The sequence below is a fragment of the Myotis myotis genome, unplaced genomic scaffold (genome assembly GCF_014108235.1).
Source record: "Myotis myotis isolate mMyoMyo1 unplaced genomic scaffold, mMyoMyo1.p scaffold_m19_p_25, whole genome shotgun sequence".
NCBI classification, from domain to species: Eukaryota; Metazoa; Chordata; class Mammalia; order Chiroptera; family Vespertilionidae; genus Myotis; species Myotis myotis.
Genome location: NW_023416330.1, coordinates 4,727,623 through 4,743,630, shown reverse-complemented (window position 1 = coordinate 4,743,630; position 16,008 = coordinate 4,727,623). Strand labels below are relative to the sequence as shown.

Sequence of the window (16,008 nt, the reverse complement as noted above, 5' to 3'; positions counted from 1 at the left end):
GGACTCAGTGAGCACAGAATGTTTGACTGTATTAAACAATGACTGATTAGCTAGAGCCACTTTACTTACCTCAGCTTTAGGGCAGGATGTCAGGATTTGGAGGGGAGTGTCCCAGTCTCTCCAGGACACTGAACATATTTAGATGCATTGAGACAGGATAGTGATCTGACTCCTGAGAGCAGAGTCAGAGGCTGCAGATCACCTGGAACATAGGTTTCTTCTCCAATTTCCAAAACCAAAATTCCAGTTATCTTCATGTTTGTCTCCCAGGACAACAATCCTAAGTGCTTCCCTTGTCATTGAGCAAGTTTTCTAGTTCTCATGGTTTCCCAAATTCTCCCCTGGCTGCTGAATCTCCTGGGAAAACTTACTATCTACAGCTTTGGTCACTAACATAGAATTACCTGGGGAAATCTAATATGTAAAGCTTTCTCAGTACCATAAGTGTTACAATCTCCTATCTGCCCTTAGAATTTGAAGTCCCTAAAAATACAAAGGATCCAAACCCTCTCAGAGTATCATTCTAAATCCAGCCCAGGTCCTTCCAATGTTCTTCCCTCTATTCTGACATTCTGGGGAAGTGGGACGCAGGACTGTGTCTGTGTGGTGTCACTAGTTCTTTGGATTTGGCCCAATACATTATAGGTCAGCCGTGGGCAAACTACGGCCCGTGGGCCGGATCCGGCCCGTTTGAAATGAATAAAACTAAAAAAAAAAAAAGACTGTACCCTTTTATGTAATGATGTTTACTTTGAATTTATATTAGTTCACACAAACACTCCATCCATGCTTTTTTTCCGGCCCTCCGGTCCAGTTTAAGAACCCATTGTGGCCCTCTAGTCAAAAAGTTTGCCCACCCCTGTTATAGGCAGTTAAACCTATTGAATGAATGAATGAATGAAATGTGTTTGGGACTCTTGGGGTAAGCATGGGAGGACAGAAGAGATGAAGAAATTGCCTATGATAAGAATACGTGCATTGCATACTTGCCCCCTGGTGTGAGCTCTTTGAGGGGAATGGGCAAATTCAGGACTAAACAGATGACCCCAAACGTGTTTAAGGTGAAACAGTAAGAGCTCTGAATGTGCATTTTAGCTGGGTCTGTGCCCCTGCCCAGCTGGGCGATATGAACTTGTCTAGCTTATGCTTCCATTCCCCAAGTATAAAGTGAGGCTAATAAACCTACTGTGATCTCCATGGAAGAGGATGAAGAGGGTATCAGATCACGCACTGGGTGAAGTGCGACTCACCAAGTAGAATGTTAGAGAACTAGGATGGAGGGTTAAATGGGTGTCTTACTAGCAGGAAGTAGGTTTAAGAAGGAGGAGAGGTTGGAGAAGAGAGAGGGAGAGAAGGAAGAAGGTGACCTCATCTAATCCTCTCAAGAATCTCAGAAGAAACAACTCAATACACTTTGTCCCATTTTTGTACAAAGGTTTAACTTTTACATTAAGCAACTTCTGAGGTGGCACAACTGGCTGATGGCAGTACTGTGAGTCAAAGCCAGAGTGTCTTGGACTCCAGACAACTCTTTACCCCCAGGCTACTAACCCTCCTAACCATCTTCTCTGGGCTGAATCTGGGAGAAGTATGGCAGAGACCACTGAAGCCTCAAATAGGGACAGCTCTGCAGGGTGTGGACCACCAGGGATAATGAAGGTGAGGTCGTGTCTGGAATGATGAAGGGGATCCCCTAGAGAAATGCCCTCCAAGTGTTGAGCATCTACAGGTGCACATGGTGAAGCCAGGGTCACAGGGATAGATGGTGAAGATCCTCCTGAGATCAGTAAAGCTTTGGTTGGAAAAGCAGAGTTAAGACACTGTTGTTCCAAGGGCTTCCAGGTCCAGACAACCAGGATACATTGCATTTAAGGTTTGGAAGCTCACAGATGACTTGTCCTCCAGGTTCCAAAGACACCACACAGGCCCTGCAGGAGCCCGGGCTGAGGCTCATCCTGGTGGGGAATATAGGGGCTGGGAAGAGCGCTACCGGGAACAGCATCCTGGGCCACAGGCGCTTCGTCTCCAGACTCACAGCCACTTCGGTGACCAGAACCTGCGAGGTGGGGAGTCGCAGGTGGGACAGGTGGCATGTGAAAGTCATGGAGACCCTGGACCTTTTTAGCTCGTTAGTCCCCAGGGCAGACCCAAGAAGCCAGGAGCAGGCCTGCTGATACTTGCTGTCCATGCCTGGGCCCCACACACTGTTCCTGGTGACTCAGCTGCACTGCTTCACTGCACAGGACCAGCAGGCCATGAGCTAGCTCAAGGCCCTGTTCAGGGACAAGTCGTGGTGCTGTACCATCATGCTGTTCACACGTAAAGAGGACCTGGATCGGGACTCTCCACAGGATTTCCTGTACCACACTGACAAACTTACCCTGTGGGCTCTGGTGGCCGAGTGCGGGGGGCACCTTGGACAACTGGGTGGTGGGCAGCTACCTCGAGGCCCAGGTGCAGGAGCTGCTGGTGCTGGTGGAGCGACTGGTGCTGGACCACTCGGGTGCCCGCTACTCCAACAACGTGTACCACCAGGCACAGTCGCTGGCTTTCTGGAGCCCACAGGTGGCAGCGAAGCTGGTAGGCTGCATGTGGGGGCAATGAGGGGGTGGGCTCCTGTGGTGACTGCGCATGTGGATGGCGGCAGGGAAACTACACACAGCTGTGATGCTGGGCTTCCTGGTCCTGTGTTGCTGTCTGGAGTCCATAGGCCATAATAGAGATCCATCCTGAGTGACAAAATATATGTAAGTAGGACTTGGAACCAACACCTGATAATCACATTCTTCCCTGATGTCTGTGCCTCCAGGGCCCACAGGCTTTCCTTGTGTCCCTCACCTGGCAGTAACCTACGAACCCAAAGACAAAAATCCTGCCTACTCCCATATCCCCCCAAACCTGCCTATGGGGCCTGGCCCTCCCTGAGCTCTTCTTACTGGAGCCCAACAAGTGTTGCTGCTCTTGTCTATTCTCCAAGGATCTCAGGCTTCTGTACCCTGTCATGGAATCATCCCTAGCCTCCCGAGGGGACCAAGGGCCAGAGCCAACACAAAGCCTCAGTACAGACCCATTTGTTTCAATTGAATTTGAATTGCATGAACAAATGTCCTGGACATTCACGTTGTGTTAACAGAAATCAATATTTGTAGATGTTTGTTCATCTGTCTTAAATGCCCATTGAACAAAGACACTGCTCTGTCATTCCTAAACCCTCTGCAAGCACCACACATCCAAGTGCAGACACATACACCCACACCCTTCTCCTCCACACATACACATTGGGGTGAGTGTCCATATGAAGACAAGACACGGAACTGCCCATCTGTCCCAAGAAGGGATATCTCCCACTGTGTCTCCATTCAGCTCTTTTAGCAGCTTGAATGTAGAGGCTTCTACAAGTCCAAGAAAACTTTAACCAGAGACCTAAGTCTCGAGGAGCCACTGAGACCTTGGCTCATCTGGCCACCCACACTTGCTCTGTCCCCAGCATCTCCACCTTCACACACAAACTCAAGCCCACCTCCAATACTGCTGGGTAATTTCAGATCACTTCCACACAGTATCCTCCACCTGCTGCCATCACAGACAGAGATTCCCTGGTTCCTGATGCCCTTATGTCACTAAAGAGCCATGTAAAAAATGGAAAATAATCTGCAACAGTTGAATGCGTACTGGAGCAAGAGGCTCACAACCTGGAAACCATGGGAATAAGAATGAGAACAAGTGCCAAATGCTGAGACTTGATGTTTCCTCTGCTGCCAAGGGCATTATGGTTCAAGGGTTGTGCACAGATCCCAGCAGAAGCACCTATAGGGAATCTTGAGTTTGGTCTTGTCCACTTGTCAATATCCTTTTGCAAAGGAACAAACAGGAAAACTTTACCATTGTCACTCTGCAGAGGAAGGAGATGGTCAATGATGAAAATAAATGAGAGAAAAAAGAATAGCAAAGTGTCTAGTGTGAGCAATGAAACACTTGATTATTGGTCTTTGTTTGGGGAAGAATGGGGCCCAGAGAATCCCCAAGGAATAGTGATTGAGCTGGTTGAGAATGTAGGACGGAGCACGCAAGGATTCCAGGGGACAGGCACACCCCACTATAGCTGCAATCCAGGCATCTAGGGAAGAGAGTGTGTTTGTTGTCTACACATTAATTAAAAGACAGAGATTGGCAGAGTAGATTAAAACACATACCCAACTGTGTGCTGCTTACAGAAAACTCCATTAGAATATTATGGTAAAAACAGGCTGAAAATTAAAGGATGAAAAAGATAAATGGTGCAAATATTACTCATGCAAAAGGAAGAAAGAATGCTGTATTGATAGGAAATATATTAGATCTCAGAACAAAGAAAATTACCAAAAAGAGTTAGGAACATTATATAATGATAAATAGGTCACTCCACCAAGAAGACAGAGCAATCCTAAAGGTGTTTTCCCAAACAACAGAGATGTGAAATATGTGAAGCAGAAACTGACAACTGGGAGGAGAAACAGACAAATTCGCAATTATAGTTAGAAACTCCACCACCCCCTCAACAATTGACAGAACCAGGCAGGATCTAGAACAGTGATTCTCAACCTTGGTTTCACATTAGAATCACCTGGGAATCTTTTTAAAATCCTTATTTCTGGACCTCATTCTCCGGAAATTCTGTTTCTTTGTTATGGAGTGGGGCCACAACATTAGTAACAAAGAAACAGGAAGGAACAGCAGCCTCCTGATCACCACACCCGCTGTCTGAGAAACAGCAGCTGTGTGTGAAGCCTCCCCCCACCAGCCAGAGGAGCCACCACAGCGGTGAACAGCACCCACCACAGGAGCTGCTGACAACTGAGAAGCAACTGCTACCACAACCGCCTGAGGACAACCACAGCTCGAGGAGTCACTGCCACCCAGGGAGCAGCCACTGAACAACTCAACATCTAGATCTGTCCGTGAGATCAAACATGGGTAGAAAAAATAAACAACTTATGCAAGAAGTAAGAATAAACAGATTAAAAAATCAATAAATTATGTAAGAACCAAGAAGAAATAAAGAGTCATATAGCTGCAATAAAAAAACACCATTGAAAGTTTCAACAGTAGACTAGGAGAAGCAGAGGACCAGATTAGTGAATTAGAAGACAGGGAAACAAAACACACCCAAACTGAACAGCAATTGGAGAAAAAAATTAAAAGACAGGAGGAGAGCCTAAGGGAGCTATGGGACAACATGAAACGAAATGACATATGAATAATAGGGGTGCCAGAACAACAGAAAGAGGAGCAAGACTTAGAAAACTTATTTGAAGAAATAATATCAGAAAACTTCCCGGAGGTGGGGAAGAAAAAAATCACACAAGCACAGAGAGTCCCAAACAAGGTGAAACCGAAAAGACCCACACCAAGACACATCATAATTACCATGGCAAATGTTCAGGACAAACAGAGAATCTTAAAGGCTGCAAGAGAGAGACAGAAAGTTACACACAAGAGATCTCGCATTAGATTATGAAATGATTTCTCGACAGAAACACATCAGGCCAGAAAAGAATGGACAGAAATTTACAAAGTGATGCAAAGCAAAGGACTGAAACCAAGAATACTCTATCCAGCAAGGCTATCATTCAAAATTGAATGGCAAATAAGAAGCTTCACAGACAAAAAAAATAAGGCTAAAGGAGTTTATCACCACCAAGCCAGCAATGCAAGAAATGCTAAAGGGAATGCTGTAAAAAGAAGAAACAAAAAGCTCAGAAAGAAAACAGCCACACAAAAAAAGAAATGGCTACAAACAAGTGCCTTTCAATAATAACTTTAAATGTAAACGGACTAAATGCTCCAACCAAAAGACATCGAGTGGCTGAATGGATAAAAAAACATGACCCATACATTTGCTGCCTACAAGAGACCCACCTCAGAAGAAGGGACTCACACAGACTGAAAGTGAAGGGATGGAAAAGTATCATTCAGGCAAATGTAAATGAAAAAAAAAAAGCTTGGGTAGCAATACTTATATCAGACAAAATAGACATCAACGTGAAGGCCATAACAAGAGATAAGGAAGGCCAATTCATAATACTAAAAGGATCAATACAACAAGAAGATATAACCCTGATAAACATATATGCACCCAATGCAGGAGCACCCAGATACATAAAAATACTCCTGGAAGATAACAAAGGAGAGATCGACAACAATACAATCATAGTAGGGGACTTTAATACACCACTTACATCACTGGATAAATCCGCTAGACAAAAACTCAGCAAAGAAACAGCAGTCCTAAATGACTCACTAGATCAGATGGACTTAATTGACATCTTCAGACCACTTCACCCCAAAGTCACGGAATACACATTCTTCTCAAGTGTTCATGGGACATCTTCAAAAATAGACCACATATTGAGTCACAAACAAAGTCTCCCCAAATTCAAGAAGATTGAAATCATACCAAGCATCTTCTCAGACCACAAAGGCATAATATTAGAAATAAACTACAATGAAAACAACCCAAAATACTCAAACACTTGGAAGCTGAATAGCATGTTATTAAATATTTATTGGGTTACCAATGAGATCAAAGAAGAAATTAAAAACATCCTGAAAACTAATGACAATGAAAACACAACAATCCAAAACCTTCGGGACACAATGAAAGCAATTCTGAGAGGGAAGTTTATAGCTCTACAGGCCTATCTCAAAACACAAGAAAAAATGATAGTAAATCATGTAACACTACAACTCAAAAAATTAGAAAGAGAGCAACAAGAAATGCCCAGAGTGAGCAGAAGGAAGGAGATAATAAAGATTAGAGCAGAAATAAATGACAGAGAGACCAAAAAAAAAAAACAGAAAATCAATGAAACCAAGAGCTGGTTCTTTAAAAGGATAAACGAGATTGATAAACCTCTAGCCAGGCTCACCAAGAAGCAAAGAGAGAGGACGCAAATAAGCAAAATCAGAAATGATAGAGGTGAAATAACAACAGACCACTCAGAAATACAAATGATTGTTAAACAATACTATGGACAACTCTACTCCAACAAATTAGACAACCTGGAGGAAATGGACATATTCCTAGAATAATACAATATTCCAAAACTCAATCAGGAAGAATCTAAAAATCTCAATAGGCCAATAACTATGGAAGAAATTGAAGCAGTCATCAAAAAGCTTCCAGCAAACAAAAGCCCAGGACCAGACGGCTTCACAGGGGAGTTTTACCTAACATTCAAGGAAGAACTAAAACCTATCCTCCTCAGACTACTACAAAAAATTCAAGAGGAAGGAACACTTCCAAGCTCATTCTATGAAGCCCGCATCACCCTAATACCAAAACCAGGTAAAGACAACACAATGAAAGAGAATTACAGGCCAATATCCCTCATGAACATAGATGCCAAAATCCTCAACAAAATCTTAGCAAATCGGATTCAGCAGTACATTAGAAAGATCATACACCATGACCAAGTAGGATTTATCCCAGGGATGCAAGGATGGTACAATATCCGCAAATCAATAAACGTGATACATCACATTAACAAATTGAAAGAAAAAAACCACATAGTCATATCAATTGATGCAGAAAAAGCATTTGACAAAATTAAACACCCAGTTTTGATGAAAACTCTCAGTAAGGTGGGAATAGATTACAGGGGTGGGCAAACTTTTTGACTCGAGGGACACAATGGATTCTTAAACTGGACTGGAGGGCCGGAACGAAAGCATGGATGGAGTGTTTGTGTGAACTAATATAAATTCAAAGTAAACATCATTACATAAAAGGGTACGGTCTTTTTTTTTTTTTTTTTAGTTTTATTCATTTCAAAGGGGCCGGATCTGGCCTGCGGGCCATAGTTTGCCCATGGCTGGAATAGAAGGATCATACCTCAACATAATAAAAGCCATATATTTCAAACCCACAGCCAACATCATACTCAATGGACAAAAACTAACACCATTTCCCTTAAGAACAGGAACAAGACAGAGATGCCCACTCTCACCACTCCTGTTCGACATAGTTCTGGAAGTATTAGCCATTAGACAAGAAGAAGAAATAAAAGGCATCCAAATTGGAAAAGAAGAAGTAAAACTGTCCTTATTTTCAGATGACATGATATTATACATAAAAAATCGTAAAGACTCCATCAAAAAACTATTAGACTTAATAAATGAATTCAGCAATGTAGCAGGATAAAAAATTAATGCCAAGAAATCTATGGCATTTCTGTACACCAATAGTGAACTTACAGAAAGAGAGACTAAAAAAACAATCCCGTTTACCATCACACCAAAAAAATTAAGCTAACTAGGAATAAACTTAACTAAAGAGGTAAAAGACCTCTACTCAGAAAACTACAGGACATTGAAAAAAGAGATAGAGGAAGACATAAACAGATGGAAGAACATATCATGTTCTTGGATTGGTAGTATCAACAGCATTAAAATGTCCATACTACCCAAATCAATCTATAAGTTCAACGCACTTCCCATTAAAATACCAACAGCATATTTCACAGACCTAGAACAAACTCTCCAAAAATTCATCTGGAATAAAAAAAGACCCCGAATAGCTGCAGCAATCCTGAGAAGAACAAAGTAGTTGGGATCTCAATACCAAGCTGTATTACAAAGCCACTGTTCTCAAAACTACCTGGTACTGGCACAAGAACAGATATATAGATCAATGGAATAGAATAGAGAGCCCAGAAATCGACCTGAACCAATATGCTCAATTAATATTTGAGAAAGGAGGCAAGAACATAAAATGGAGTCAAGATAGTCTCTTCAATAAATGTTGTTGGGAAAATTGGACAGATACATGTAAGAAAATGAAACTAGACCACCAACTTACACCATTAACAAAAATAAACTCAAAATGGGTAAAGGACTTAAATATACGACGGGAAACCATAAAAATACTAGAAGAATCTAAAGGGATCAAAATCTCAGACATATGCCAAAGCAATTTCTTCACCGATACAGCTCCTAGGGCATTGAAAACTAAAGAGAAAATAAACAAATGGGACTACATCAAAATAAAAAGCTTCTGCACAGCAAAAGAAACCTTCAACAAAACAACAAGAAAGCCCGCTGCATGGGAGAACATATTTGCCAATGTTATCACCGATAAGGGTTTAATCTCCAACATTTATAGGGAACTCATACAACTTAACAAAAGGAAGATAAACAATCCAATCTAAAAATGGGCAAAAGACCTAAATAGACACCTTTCAAAAGAGGACATTCAGAAAGCCAAAAGACATATGAAAACATGCTCAAAGTCACTAATCATCTGGGAAATGCAAATCAAAACAAAAATGAGGTACCATCTCACACCTGTCAGAATGGCTATCATCAACAAACAACAAGTGCTGGAGAGGATGTGGAGAAAAAGGAACACTCGTGCACTGCTGGTGGGAATGCAGACTGGTGCAGCCACTATGGAAGACAGTATGGAGCTTCCTCAAAAAACTAAAAATGGAACTCCCGTTTGACCCTGTGATTTCACTTCTAGGAATATATCCCAAGAAACCAGAAACACCAATCAGAAAGACTATATGCACCCACATGTTCATAGCAGCACAATTCACCACAGCTAAGATCTGGAAACAGCCTAAGTGCCATCAGTAGATGAATGGATTAGAAAACTGTGGTACATCTACATGATGGAATACTATGCTGCTTTAAAAAAGAAGGAACTCATACCATTTGCAACAGCATGGATGGAACTGGAGAGTATTATGCTAAGTGAAATAAGCCATTCAATGAAAGAAAAATACCACATGATCTCACTCATTTATGGATAATAAAGACCATTATAAACTTATGAACAAAAATAGATACAGAGGCAGAGCTGCCTTGAACAGACTGTCAAACTACAGCAGGAAGTCCGGGGAGGGTTGGGGAGCAGTGGGGGGGGGGGGCGGGTAAGAGATCAACCGAAGGACTTGTATGTATGCATATAAGCATAACCAATGGGCATAAGACACTGGAGCATAGGGGAGGCCAGGGGATTGTCAAGGGCAGGGAAAAAAAGGAGACATATGTAATACTCTTTTTAATACTTTAAGCAATAAAAAAAAAAATGAGTTCACATGTCACCTCTGACACACATGTCATAGGTTCGCCATCACTGTCCTAGATCATTATGTACCTTGAGCAATAAAAACAAAACAAAACAAAACAAAACAAAAACAAAGAAACAGAATTTCTGGTGAATGAGGCCCAGAAATCAGGATTTTAAAACAAATTCCCAGGTGATTCTAATGTGCAGCCAAGGTTGAGAACCACTAATCTAGAAGAATTCCATAACACCCTCAATCAGTGGATCTACTGATATTTGTATAAGTTGATATTTACCAAAGACATATTTTTTGTGGTGTACATGGAACATATACCAAGATAGGCCATATCCTGAGCCACACAAAAAATCTCCCAACATTCAAGAGAATTAAAATCACATGGACTATGTTTTCAGACAACAATGGAATTGAGCTGGAACTCCATAATGGAAAGGTAGCAGAAATATCTTCTGCACTGCCCTATCACCCACATCACAAGTCCCTAAATGGTCATTGGAATCTGGAAAAAGGTCTTATTGAAGGTACTCAAAGGTCAAATTCTAACTCTGAACATGGACGTTTCGGGGCTTGGAAGACACGCACCACCCTATCACTGAAGGATGGACATGTAAGGGGTAAATGGTCATTTCCCCCTGTTTTTGCTACTCATTGCTGAAGCAAATCTCCTTTGTTGAAAAGAGCAGCCAATGTTCCCCACCCCACATTCAACCCCTTGTCCCAACACTAATTCACCCCTTTTCCACTTAGAGGACAGATGACCTTGATGAAGAAGGGACAGCTTCAGTTATTGCTCAACCTTGGCCAGCCCTTGCCCATAAGGGATGACATGCTAACTCTGTGAGCATGATCAGCCTGGTGTAATTTAGCCTCTTCATACAAGTTCTGAGAGCAGCAGCCTGGTCAGGGGCAGATATCGTCCCAGATGAGCTTAGAAACAGCCTCACAGAACACTGTCAACACCACTGGTCATATCTCCTCCTCTGTCCACTCATAGTAGTTTCAAGAGATCTTTAAAGAGAAGGGAGATTGCTGTCTATTTCTGACAAAGGAGGAAACCGGGGTCTATAAAGAGTAATGGCACACACCAAGTCCAGGATCAGGAACCAAAACTAAGTCTTGTCCTTCAGGAACCTCTTCAGATAATGAAACCACAAGTCAGAATTGCCTGGGGCTATATCTAAACCAGAAAAGCCAGTTTCTCTTCACTTGTCTGTGCCCAATTTAGGAAAAAAGGAAAATAATTCCAGTATTGAGAAAGGAATGTTGAAATCTCTAACTGTAAATGTGCATTTGACTATTTCTCCATTTATTTTTGTCAGGATTTACTTCTTGAATTTTGAAGCCCTCTTGGTTTTGTTTTTTGTTTTTTTGCGCGGGGGGGGGGGGGGGGGGGAACAGGTGGGGGGGTTGAAGCTCAGGTACTTATGCGGTGCATGAAAATTCAGTATTATTGTCTTACTAGAGGCCTGGTGCATGAAATTTGTGTCGGGGGGGGGGGGGGGAGTTCGTCCCTCAGACTGGCCTGCACCTTCTCCAATCTGGGACCCTTCGGGGGATGTCCGACTGCTGATTTAGGCCTGTGCCCACAGGGATCAGGCCTAAACCGCCAGTCAAACATCGCTCTCACAATCTGGGACTGCTGGCTCCTAACCACTCGTCTACCTGCCTGCTTGATTGCCCCTAACCACTTCTGCCTGCCAGCCTGATCGCCCCCCTAACTGCTCCCCTGCTGGCCTGATTGATGCCTAACTGACCTCCCCTGCCTACCTGATGACTTCCAACTGCCCTCCCCTGCTGGCCTGATCACCCCCAACTACCCTCCCCTGTTGGCTCGATTGCCCCCAACTGCCTTCCCCTGCAGGCCTGATCACCCCCAACTGCCCTTGCCTCCTGGCCTGATCTCAACCCCAACTGCCCTCCCTGTTGGCTCAATCACCCCCAACTGCCCTCCCCTACCAGCCTGGTCACCCCTAACTGCCCTCCCCTGCCAGCCTGTTTGCACTCAACTGCCCTCCCCTGCCAGCCCGATCACCCACAACTGCCCACCCCTGCTGACCTCATCACCCCCAACTGCCCTCCCCTGCTGGCCTCATGATCCCCAACTGCCCTCCCCTGCCAGCCCCTAACAGCCCTCCCCTGCCGGCCTGATGGCTCCCAACTGCGTTCCCCTGCTGGCCTGATCGCCCCCAACTGCCCTCCCCTGCAGGCCTGGTCTCTCCCAACTGCCCTCCCCTGCAGGCTTGGTGCCCCCCAACTGCCCTCCCCTGCCAGCCTGATCACCCACAACTGCCCTCCCCTGCCAGCCATCTTGTGGTGGCCATCTTGTGACAATGTGAGGGCAACCATCATGTGGCAGCCATCTTATGGCAGCCATCTTGTGATGACGTGAGGGTGCCACGCGAGGGCGTGAGGACCAACTAGGCTTTTATTAGTAAAGATTGATGGATTAACCTATTTATCATTATGAAATGTCCTTCCTTTATCCAGGGTGTAAATATGGTATCATTCTGAAGCCTGCTTTGTCTGATATTAATACAGCCCCTACAGGTTTCATGTGCCTAATCTGTGCATGGTGTATCCCTTTCATGGTATATCTTTTTTAATTCTTTTCCTTTAACCTGTCTGTGTCTCTATATTTAAAGTGGGATTTCCTTTAGACAGCATTCATTTGGGTCTTGCTTTTTAAAAATCCAGTATGACTGCCCAATTAGAGCATGAAGATAATTTACAACTAATATGATTATTGATAAGGTTGTGTTTAAATTCATCCTCTTGCTATTTTTTTCTGTTAGTCCCATCTACCTATTTTGCTTTTTCTGCTTTTATGTGAATTTTTAAAATTCTGTTTTATTTCAACTATTGCTTTATTAGCTATATCTCATTTGATTTTCTTAGTGGTTGCTCCACAGTTTACAATGTGCACCTTTAACTTATCATATTCTACTTTCAGTGAATATTATATCACATCACATGTGCTGTAAGTTGTCTTCCCACCTTTGGCATTATTGCTATACATTGTACATTTACAGAAAATATAAACTCAACCATATATTATTATTTTGCTTTCAAAAGTCAATTGGTTTTTGCAGAAATTTTTAATTGATAAAAAGAATATTCTCTGTTCAACTACCCATTCATGATTTTAGGTGGCTCAATTCTTTTGGAAGTGCCACTTGTCACCCATTTTCATTTTCATTTTCTGCACGCCTAACCCATGTCTGGATCAGTCCTGAGCAACCTGTTGTTCAGTGACCAGAAATAGTATACATATAAACAAGTCTAAGAAAATTTTAAAAATATTGAAAAAACACAAAGTGTCTTTTCTGACTACAATAGTGTAAAACTAGAGAAGTCACTAACAGGTGGAAAACGGAAAAACTCACAAAAGCATGAAAATTAAATAATACACTCCTAAGCAACCAATAGATGCAAGAAAGAAATCTTAAGGGAAATAAAAATATTTTGAAGTACAGAAAAATGGAAACACACATTCAAAACATATGAAATTCAGCAGAAGCAATTCTAAAAGGAAGGGTATAATGATAGATGCAACCTTAAGAAAGAAGAAAAATCTCAAATAAATAACTTTATATTGAGGAACCAGAAAAAGAGAGACAAACTAACCCAAAGTCAGCAGAGGAAGGAAACAGAGATCAGAAAAATAATAGAAAATATAAAGAAAACAACAACACCAGGAGCTGTATTTTGAAAAGATAAACAAAATGTACAATCATTTAACTAGACTAATTTTTTCAAATAAATAAAATCATAAATGAAAAAGGAGACATTACTACTGATGTCACAAAAATACAAAAGATCATAAAAGACTACTATTAACAGTCATGTGCCAAGAAATGGATAACATTCCTAGAAGCATAAAACTTACCAAGGCTGAGTCATAAAGAAACAAAAAATATGAACAGGCAAATAATGAGTAAGGAGATTAAAGCAGAAATAAAAAATTTTCAACAAAGAAAAGCCCACTCCAAACAGTTTCACAAGTGAATGGTAGCAAACATTTGAACAATTATTAACCATCCTTCCCAAACTCTCCCAGAAAGGGCAGAGGAATGAATATTTCCAAATTAATTTTATGAGGCCAGAATAAGTCTGATATCAAAACCATACAGGGCCACTACCAGAGAAAAAAACTACAGTCCAATATCCCTGATAAATATAAATGCAAAAACCCTCCACAAAAGATTAGCACATTAAAAGGCTCATAAGCTACCATCAAGTGGGAATTCAATAAGGGTGAACTTCCTGTTATTAAAGTAAACCTGTACCACGCTATGGTGGACATCATTGTTTGTTAGGACAAGAATCTTAACGTATGGGCAGCTCTTACTAAATACATCTTGCTAAGTGTTTAAATGTAGCACAGTATTTTGTAGGCTTAGCGGTAAGCAAGATGAGCTTGACAAGAATCCAGCCCACCCACACAATTGTAGCCAATTGCAAAGAAGAAATCAACGTTTAATTAATCAAGTAGAGTATAAAAGCACTCCCTTTAGGGAGACAGAGCTTTGTCTGTGAATACCCCATCTCTTTTATTTGCTGAAGGAAATAAAACTACCTTTGGACAACCACGTCTTGTGCTTAAATAGAACATCCCAAAGTCTTAGTAACATCATGAAATTTTAGACACAAAAGTGTTAAGGCCAAGACAGATTCAGAGATATAGGATCTAAGAGTTGCTGGTGAGTTAACAATAACTAGTACAGATGTCAACCAAACAATAGTTTCCTGCTGTGGATAACAAACATTCTTCTACATGCAACAAATGAAGAAAATAGTGCAATGACTAAAATGACCCTTATTTATGATAAATTTGGTCTTATAGCCAAACTCTTTTCAAGGTAACAATTTGCTTCTTGCTATGTGATCCTAAATTTAAGACAAAGGTTGATGTGAAGTGTTAAAAAACACAAACTCATTTCCAAAAACAGTGGCCTCTAATTTTACATACTTTTCTTGGTGCCCAGATGGGAGGAGCTCAATGTAACTATTACAGGTGATGCCAGAATATGTGTGAATAACAGGCACAAGGTTCTGCATTATGGCAGCTTTTCCCTGAATAAATTTTCAGACAAAGTATTTCCAATGGACTTGGTCACTTATCCAGCAGTTAGTGATGCGCCCAGCAAGGAACCCATATTGGAACGACCTTTAGAACTCCAGCTCTGAGCAATAAACAAGTCCCTGGTCTCAAGCCGCACCAGAAGCCACCCAGAGTGTGAAACCACAAAAGCAAAGTATAAGTCAGTCTCAAACCCAGTCACCTAGAAAACAAAGGACGAAGAGACCAAAAGCTCCAAAACAGGAAGCACAGCACAAAACTGCTTTTCTCAGCCAACACCATGAGACTGTGAGATAGAGAAAATCAAGAATGAAAAAGAAAGAGAAAGCAATCAGACAACTGAAATAACAGGCAGCAGCCACCAAACAGATGGGAAAAACATTGGAGAAAATTCCAAGGAGACAGCCCTTTTCCTGATTTGAATGGAGTCTTTTAAAAGTCAAAGAAAACAAATGGATACCAGAAATAACCACACATAGGTTTTCTTTTTAAACCTGATGGGAGTAACCTGTTCACACTTGATGTTTACCCAATATTCCTAATATCTGGGAAATTTTTAAATGTTTGTTAAATTGATTTTTCCTGCCTTTCAATATATAGTGGGAAGGAGGGAGAGTAAGGTGTTTTGACTCATTGTTTTTTTAAACCAAAACTGGACAGTCTAAAAAAGACATGTCATTTTTATCCACTAAAGAACAGAATCTCATATACACAAATAAAAGCACCTTAAAAATTAGAGGGGAAAAAACAGTTGTTAGTGAAGAGCCCAGCGAGGAACCCATATTGGAAGGACATGTTGAGCAAAGAGAAGAGAGTCATCAAAATGAGAGAGGAAGGCTGTGTGCTGATTCTTGTTCT

General features: G+C 41.7%; 1 pseudogene; it reads left to right on the top strand.

Moving 5' to 3' along the window:
• The first annotated feature begins 1,552 nt into the window (after positions 1-1,552).
• Positions 1,553-2,604, top strand: LOC118679468 (annotated as a pseudogene).
• The last annotated feature ends 13,404 nt before the right edge of the window (positions 2,605-16,008 follow it).